Here is an 8,869-nt window from a genome sequence, read left to right as displayed (position 1 = left end):
GTTCAGGCCTGTACCGTTCTCTTGGTGTACGCCACACATGCACTCATCCACTTGTCAAGAATATGGTGAAGGATGACTCATCTCACCATATCACTTTTTTCCACATCTCTGTAGACCAGTGCCTATGGTTTTTGCAGCATTGGAATGTGCTCTCTTTCTCAAATGTGAATTCATCCTTGTAATGAGGGGTTTATTCACCACAAGCCTGTAATATCATATTATATATACTATACTTTATCTGTACTATACTATGTCTGTAGTGGTTCTTCACAATCACTACGGTCTCAGAGCAAATGAGACAAACTGGTTTTCTTTCTTTTTATTAGTTAGCTAATAGCAATACAAAGTTAACTAACTTAATACATTAATGTAAGGTTAAAATTCTAAAAAAAATACCTTCCTACTTAAACATAATGTGTTTAACTTTTGACTGGAGCTAAACTCAGATTACACTCTCCCTGTTCAACTTTACTTTTCTCCATGGGCTCTGTTGTTGAGTTGCCAGTGTTCACTTTTCCTGTTACCTTTTGACTCCCATAACATAACAAAATTAAAAGCAATGAAACAAAATACAGCACAACACAAATGTAGCATCTTCAAAACAAATCACACAGACTGTGGAAAGAAATTCCTTCTTTCTCCAATGATAGCATATACACAGTGACCCTTACGATTGTGAAAGGAATATTTCAGCAGCTTCCAGAAACTAGTGCCATGTGAAATCAAGGACAATGCACGATAGAAACAGGAGGAAACCCTGCCTTTTCCTCCTGTTTGTATGGTGCATTGTCCTATCTGGAATGTGCAAATGTTGACATCGTCAAGACACAGAAAACAATAACAGATCTGACCTTAAAAAGATGGTGGTCGAAGACAAAGACAGACAATAAAGAGATGATAAAAAGTTTAAAAGACAATGGAAAGATGATCAAAAGACAACATTACATAAAAACAAGTCTGTAGAAATGGGTTTTAAGAAATGATTTAAAAGAAGTGATTCTGCGAGCCTTATCTCCTCAGGTAGGTCGTTCCAAAGTCGAGGGGCCCTGATGGAAAAAGCACGGTCACCTTTAGATTTAAGCCTCGACTTTGGAACAGCCAGAAGGCCCCACCTGAGGAAGTAAGGCTGCGGGCTGGCTCGTACCGGGTCAGCATATCTGTTATGTAGCTTGGAGCCAGACCCAGATGTGCTTTAACAGTGATCAGTAAACCTTAAGATCAATTCTAAAACGAACAGGGAGCCAATGGAGAGAAGCTAGAATCGGGGTGATGTGATGTTGTCTGTTAAAACCAGTTAGAAGCCGAGCTGCTGCGTTCTGAACTAGTTGGAGGCGAAACAGGGATTTTTGTGGGAGTTGCAGTAATCTAATCTGGAGAAAATGAAAGCGTCGATGATTTTTTTCAAGGTCGGACTGGTGGAGCATTGGCTTAATTCTGGAAATGGTTCTGATTTGGAAGAAGCAGGACTGGACAACTTTGTTAATGTGTGGTTTGAATCTTAGACCTGAATCAACCAGCACTCCGAGATATCTGGTGGTGGGCTTCATGTAGGTGGATGGGGGACCAAGACTGATGGGGTTATTTGGATTAGGGGGACTGAACGGTATGACTTCTGTTTTTGAATTTGGCTTCATATGGCCTATGATATCAGATAAAAATGACAGTGATATAGGTTTAAACTTACTGAAATAACAGTGAATGTTCTTGCTGGTATGTAAAACATGGGCTGGGGGTGGGATTTATTGCCTTATTTCCATGACCTTATCATTAAAAAATTTTAAAACTTCTCACACGTTTCTTGTGATGCATCAGTAAAATGACAAGGGGAGGGGGTGGTGACTGAGTCTATTATTTTAAATAAAATCCTGGGATCCTGGAATGACTTGCTAAAATTAGATCTTTTAGCTTCTTTAACTGCCTTTTGATAGCTGGTCATTGTGTCTTTCCAGATCTCATAAAATACATGTAAACCTGTTTTTTTTCCATTTGCGTTCTTTTCTCCTACAATCTCTCTTTAATTCTTTGGTGGATTCATTTAGCCAGGATTGCGGTTCTCTCTTTGACTTTTTATCCTTGTGGGGTGTGACAGAGTCCAGAACAGACTGGCAAGTGTGATTAAAAAGAGAGACCAGCTCCTCTTTATTAAAATGAGGATTGAAAGTTAAAGAGGCAGTAGTAAAAAGCTCAGAAAACTTGCTAGCAGACATAGAGTTAAAAACACAACAGCGGATGGGTGTACTGTGATTAAAAGGAACTTGGGCTCATGGGCGTCACAGGCGTCACATGTTATGGGTGTTGTGACATCCGCACTTTCACAGAAACATAATTCCATCCCCCCACACTTTTTCCTGAGGTAGTCACTGATGAAACTAAACTGAGTTTATATGTCATAGTTTTACTCCTTCTGTTAAGGAGTAATGTGTGTTTTGCATTTAATATAAGGTGAGTCATAGTTTGTATTGTGTATTAAAGCTAGACCACAGTAATATTACTATTTATTATTGAGCTTAAAAAAGAGTTCAGATGGCTGTAGCTGTGGCCTGTGAGAGCTAGTTGCTCACTCTCTGCACTCACTAGCCTCAAATCACCTGCTGATATGATTTTCTCCTGTTAGCTTTGAGGAAGACTTCAGATGAAGAGGGACGGCTTGTTCCCTGTGGGTGTTGGAGAGGAACTGACACCTGCTGATACAAAACCTCCTGGACAACTTTTGGTATTTAATTTCCCAGTTAAATACAATTAAAGGTTACCTTTGGATTCCTACTAAAAGCTACACTTTAAAAAAAAAAAAAATTGAAGACAGTGTAGGTTGCACTAGTCCACGGACTCAGAAATGACTCTTTACTGATTTGTTACCAGCGTTCAATTTGTTTTGCATCTATAACTATCCATTTCATTTTAAGTGTAAGTTTCCTTTCATTTTATGTCTATAAGGTATGTGAGGAAGTAGGATAAAGATACTCTGTGATTATCTTAAGCATAATAAGGATAGCAATGCTCCAGTACAGCAATTCATACAAATAACTGGATGTAGGTAGTATTCTGCTACCAGACCCTAAATAAATTCTGCTGAGTTGTTACACTCATATGGTCTCAGTAATTATTTTATGGTAAGCTGAAGCAGTGGTTACAACTACAGTAGTAGAAAAAAATTTTGAAATGCATGGCATTCATTTTGATTTGGCATGTTGAGACTGGAACAGGGCTCAAAGGTGGGCTGTTGCCGTGCTCATGTCCCACCTCTAGAACCCCCACACTTAAAATTGCTGCTCCACCCCTGCTTGGGTTAAAACCACATTGAATAAAACCGCTTTGTGATCAGACACACAGATATCCTTAATCTCAAAATTGTCGGGGCTGAGACCGCTGTACAGAACTAAGTCAAGAATGTGATCCTTGGAGTGTGTAGGTTCTTGTGTTGCCTGTGTGAGGTTAAAATATTCTAAAGTGTCCATAAAGTCAGTTACAAACGTCTGAGAAGGGCAGCAGATATGGATGTTAAAATCACCTAAAATGAGAATCTTGTGATACTCTGACATGAGGTGGGATAGTAGCTCGGCAAACTCTTGGATAAAAACATTATTTGGTTTGGGTGGTCTGTAGATTATTAAAATGATTACAGGCTCTTTAGAGTATACCATAAAACCAAGGTGTTCAAAGGAAATAAAATTATTAGTTAAAATGGGAGTGCATTTAAAACCATTTCTGTAAATAACCCCCTCCCCTGGCTGACAGGCGGGGGGGGGGGGGGGGGGGGGGGGGGGGGGGTTACTTCAATAAGAGGACTGCAATCTCCCTCAGATAACCAAGTCTCTGTGATTATAAAAAAGTCCAGGTTATTAAAAGTAATATAATCATGACATAAAAAAGACTTGTTATTAAGCGATCTGATATTTAAAAGACCAAAATTTATGGGTTTAGGATTAAGAGCAGGGGCTAAAAGAGTTTGCCAGGGTACTTGGATTAAGTTATTATAATTTACAGCAGCGGGGCATGATGATGAGCCAGTTGCAGAGCGTCTATGGTGGGAAATAATGGTCGGTATGGGGACGGTAGCCGGTCACACGTGTGTGTGTGTGAATGCTTTGCCCCATGTAACAGAACTGAACCTAAACATATGCAGGATGTAGCATGTAAATTCTGCTCTCCAGTGTCAAAGACCTGCACTTCTTATGCTTATAAACCACTCTGACCACCATTTTCTTGTTGACAAAAAAAAAATGTTTTCAGTGAACATGATCCACACTGCAATCATGTATTTCCTCAAGATCCATTTAGTAGTATATCCAGTAGCAACAAATACAATTCAATTATTAGGCTATATTATTTTTTTAAATTGGATAACAATCTGCTTAATCTCAGTCAATAATAGTTAATCTGCAGCAGACACATCATTAAAATACACACTTACACAATTTGTCCAATCAGCATTTTCAGATTCAGTCAATTTTCTCACAAGTGATTTCCTGTATATGTGACATATATTATATTTATGTGTATCTGCCCACTCAATTGTGACATTATGAATATGATATTGATTTTGTATCTTTACAGAATAATATAATATATTGTGTCCTTCTCTTTCTGTTGCAGACAAAACAACAAACTGAGATCTGATCTGCAGCTGGAACAAATGAACTTTCAGAGATTGATTCTGTTTATTTCTGTCAATAAAGATAGAAAACATTGAAGTTACATTTCCACTATGTCATATGTTGCAAAGTATTTGCAGTCATTACTTAGCGTAGATGAACAGTTTTATGCATATTTGTGTTACAATCTTAACGTTATAACTGGCATGCAAATACTTTGACATCATGTTTTCATAAATACTTGTCTGTATGATGTGTGTTTGTGTGGTTGTAAACTGCTTGTTTGCTAAATTTTCTTGCCAATAAAATTTCAGAGAATCTTGAGAAGCATGTTCTTTCTTTTTATTAAATAAATGTTGAGTGATTACTGAGTTTTTATAGTTTGTCCTACAAATGATGCTCATAACATATTCAGGCAGTAAAACTTTATTTACATACAGTGCATCTGAACCAGATTCATCTTCAGACATATTCATACACTGTAGTTAATTTATAAAAAAGAAAGAAAGAAAGGATTAGGTAGATCAGTTTGTCAGTTGCTCCCAATTGTTGCTCTTCTGTAGTTTGGATACCGACCCCCCTCACTGCTCTCACATCTCATCCTACACTCAACATCATTTTTCCTACAGATAGTGTGAGGTATTTTTAGCAGCTCGCCGTTCTGCCTGTTTTCTGAGAAATCAACTATTTCTCACCTACATGTTAAAACACCTCAACTCAAGAAAAAAATCACAAGCTGGTCATAGCAAGATTTTCTAATGAGCAAAGTGAAAGGTGACTAAAGTGTTCATTTCTGGTGACATTTACTTGATGAATTAAATTCAATTCATCTGAATTATAATGTTATTTCTTTTTTAAATTATTGATTAAAGTGGGTTTAACTGAGTTGTATCTGTTTTTTCCACTTTGCACAACTGAGTATTACAGTTTATATTATCTTTATGAATAAAGTTCATCTTCCTTTAGGTTAAAGAGTGTGAGTCTACCACATAACAACAGGAAATCAACATTCTGTTCTTGACAAACCGGGGGTCTACGCCCTGCAGAGGAGCAGAGAGCGGCAGCAGATGGGAGGATGTGATCACAGAGCAGTCTGTAGATAATGTTCTGTGCTGAGAAAAGACAAAGGTGCAACCTTCCACTTTTTCATTTCTGTACTTACTCTTTTATTTCCCTGTCCTTGCTATCTCAGTTTTTTCATAACAGCTTTTATTACTCATGTCATTTCTATCATGAACATTAATCACAGGTCCAAACCAGACTCCTTCTGTTTTGCTATGGTTTAATTTTACACCCGATACGTCTTCATAAAGCTGAAAGGTTTCATTTATTATATCCAGTTCATTTTGGTTCTTAGTTATAACAGTCATCATCAGCATTTGCCAAAAACAACCACCCACTCCCCACTACTGTTTCTGGTGCCACTCAACCTGTCATCATCCGTGATTCTCTTCAATAAAATATAGAGCTGATGAAGGACAAACTTGTTTGACATCTCTCTTAATTTAAGATTGTGCGTATAACAACTGAACTACATCAGTTAGCTTTTAACACCTCCCACACATATTCCTCAGATATCAAATCAAAGGCTTTCTTTTGGTTTAGACTTATGATGGAGAATTCATCCACTGCAGAATTACTGGTTATACATCTCAGTACGCCAAAGTTATTCCACATCAGCCTTCCCTTAATAGCACATGTCTGTTCTTTTCAATTATTTTTTCCAGGTCTTCATTTAATCTTTTTAATAATCTACATTCATCAGTGTGATATGTCTCCAATGATCTATTTTATGAGTGTCTCCTTTCTTATAAATAAATGATATGACTCCATGATAAGAGGAGCTGTGTAGTTTGTCTATCTTGATTCCAGCATTAAACACAGAGGTTTGTGTGCACCTGCATCTGTGCACCAACCTGCCTGCACTACACATCTCTGAACAAACTGAGCAACTGAAGCTACAGAATGAACATGAGAGTGTTGTAACACACAACAGATGTTCACTGTGATCTAGTGCAGAAATTTTAATTTAAAAATTTTAAGGTATGAATTTTATTGCAGTCAGAGAGATCAAAACTGTATCAGGTGGACATAAGACTACTATCAACAGTTAATTTAAAAAGAGTGGAAGTGTTTGAATTTAATAGTAGTCTCATTATCTTCATGTGAAGCACTGTATGGGATACTATAAGCTATGTGACTATATTTGAAGTATGAAGCTTTTTCAAATTATTAAATGCTTCTGTCCCAACAGTCCCTCATAAAACTGTAAAAATATTTTTTTACAGTGGAAATAAAAACATTTGTTTGCTTACAGAGGGGTGTTCCATCAACGCAGCTAAAGAAAGCTGCGCTTACTAGAAAAAGCCTGGCTAGAATTAACGTCAACTTTCACTTGAGGCTCAAGCCGTTTCACTAATGCAGTTTGGCTGCCTCTGGTCAGCACTAAGTCTAGCCAGACTGGAATAAGCTTGAAGTGTGCACATGCAATCCTCGCATCTGGCTTGATGAGTCTGGGTGGAGAATGTGAAGAGCAGCACTTGCCCCTGTTCATGGTTTTATCTTTATTTGTTAATAAATGAGCATTCAGTAGTATTGCCCTTCAGATCAGTGTGGTTATATTATCACTAGGTTAGATAATATCAGATGTATAATTAAAATTACAGTGTCTGCAACTTAAGAGAATCAACTTACCAACATTATCGTACTCTTTGACACATTTTCTCTTTCACAAAATGTCCATTAACAAGCGTCAATGAAAGTTAAGAATTAAGTTGCAGTTGGAGATAAAGAAACTGGAAAAGGATATAAGTACAGTGCTTATTGATCACGTCTGTCCGGGTCAAATATCACTATAATATCATAACCTTTTTTTTTTATTTATTTCTCATGCAGAATACCATCTAACTGTGACAACGCTGAGAGATCTGCAGAAATCTCCTCGTTAAGATACAACAGTGATAGAAAGAACATAATGGCATTTGTTTGTGTGCACGTGTTCACTCCAAGCTCCTTCTGTCTGCTTCCACGAGCTACCTGTCCACTACAGACATGGAGTTGAACTGTAATGAATGAATGAAAAAGGAGAGATGCAGGGGAGAAAAATGACACAGAAACTAAGAGTTTAACAGTTCTAACTGAGGTTACAGGTTCTCTAATTATTCAGAGGAAGCATTTGAAACTAAAATCATCATTCAGTCCAGCAGGTGTCATTGTGTTGAGTGTCGAAATCCAGTAAATCTCTCTCTGAGAGATCTCTCTGCCTCCTCTGGCTGAAGGAGTTACATGTTCAAGTCCAATTAAAGCTGCAAGCAGCGTTGAACGGGCCTTTGCACCCTTGCGCATGTCGGGGTGCGGTGCAGTCCAAGGGCTTCTGTCACGGGCATGTAGATGTCTCCAGACCTGGGCTGACAGGTCTGACTTTACAAACATGTGAAGTTTGGTGCAGACTGGAGCATTTACAATAAAGTTATAGCAACTTCCTCTGTCATGGCGAAACATCAAAACTCAACGGTGTGAGGATGACAATTTTCTGCAGGGTGAGACATGTCTGTCTTGCTCACACCTGTGTCATCAAAATTATGCAAGTTTTGGGCCCTTTCACTGTAATTTCAATTAATAATTTGAAAACTTTTGATGAGTTTGTGTGTAAAAGAAATTCCTAATTTTCATCAAGTCTATTTTTTAGAAAAGTAAAGACTTTTAACCCACATGACCTGGTCAAAGTTTGATTGAAATGTGTACTGTTAGGTGTGTAGAGACAATAAGTAACCGCAGCTGGACACAGAAAAATACTCATATATTTGAATGGAGAGTGTGAGCGAACCACTAGGTGCTCAGGCCCTAATAAAGGAAAAACTGCAGTACAGAGCTACAAATTTTAGTTTTGATTTTATTTTTCTGCAGCACTTTATCACTAAACTGTCACTCTCACTGCATTTTTCCCTTCTCCTCATAGGTCATCCCCACTACTGAATTATACATATAAGACTCATGATTATTGTAAAATAAATGATAATAACACCAAACTTCATACAAAGTTTGTATATAATGTACTGTATGTATATAGACCTTTCTGCTGTATCCTACAAAAATGAGCTGCATTCAGACCCATTACTGTCTACACACCTGGTTGAGATTGAACACGTTAGTCAATAAGTGACAGAGACTGACAGGCAGAGAGGTGAAGGAGTCACTTAAACTGTCCGTCAGACTATTTGTCATGTTTTCATCTTGTTGTATCAAACACAGACAGGAGTTATTAATATATGAATAAG

The sequence above is a fragment of the Thunnus maccoyii genome, chromosome 1, assembly GCF_910596095.1.
Source record: "Thunnus maccoyii chromosome 1, fThuMac1.1, whole genome shotgun sequence".
NCBI classification, from domain to species: Eukaryota; Metazoa; Chordata; class Actinopteri; order Scombriformes; family Scombridae; genus Thunnus; species Thunnus maccoyii.
This window is presented reverse-complemented; position numbering follows the sequence as displayed.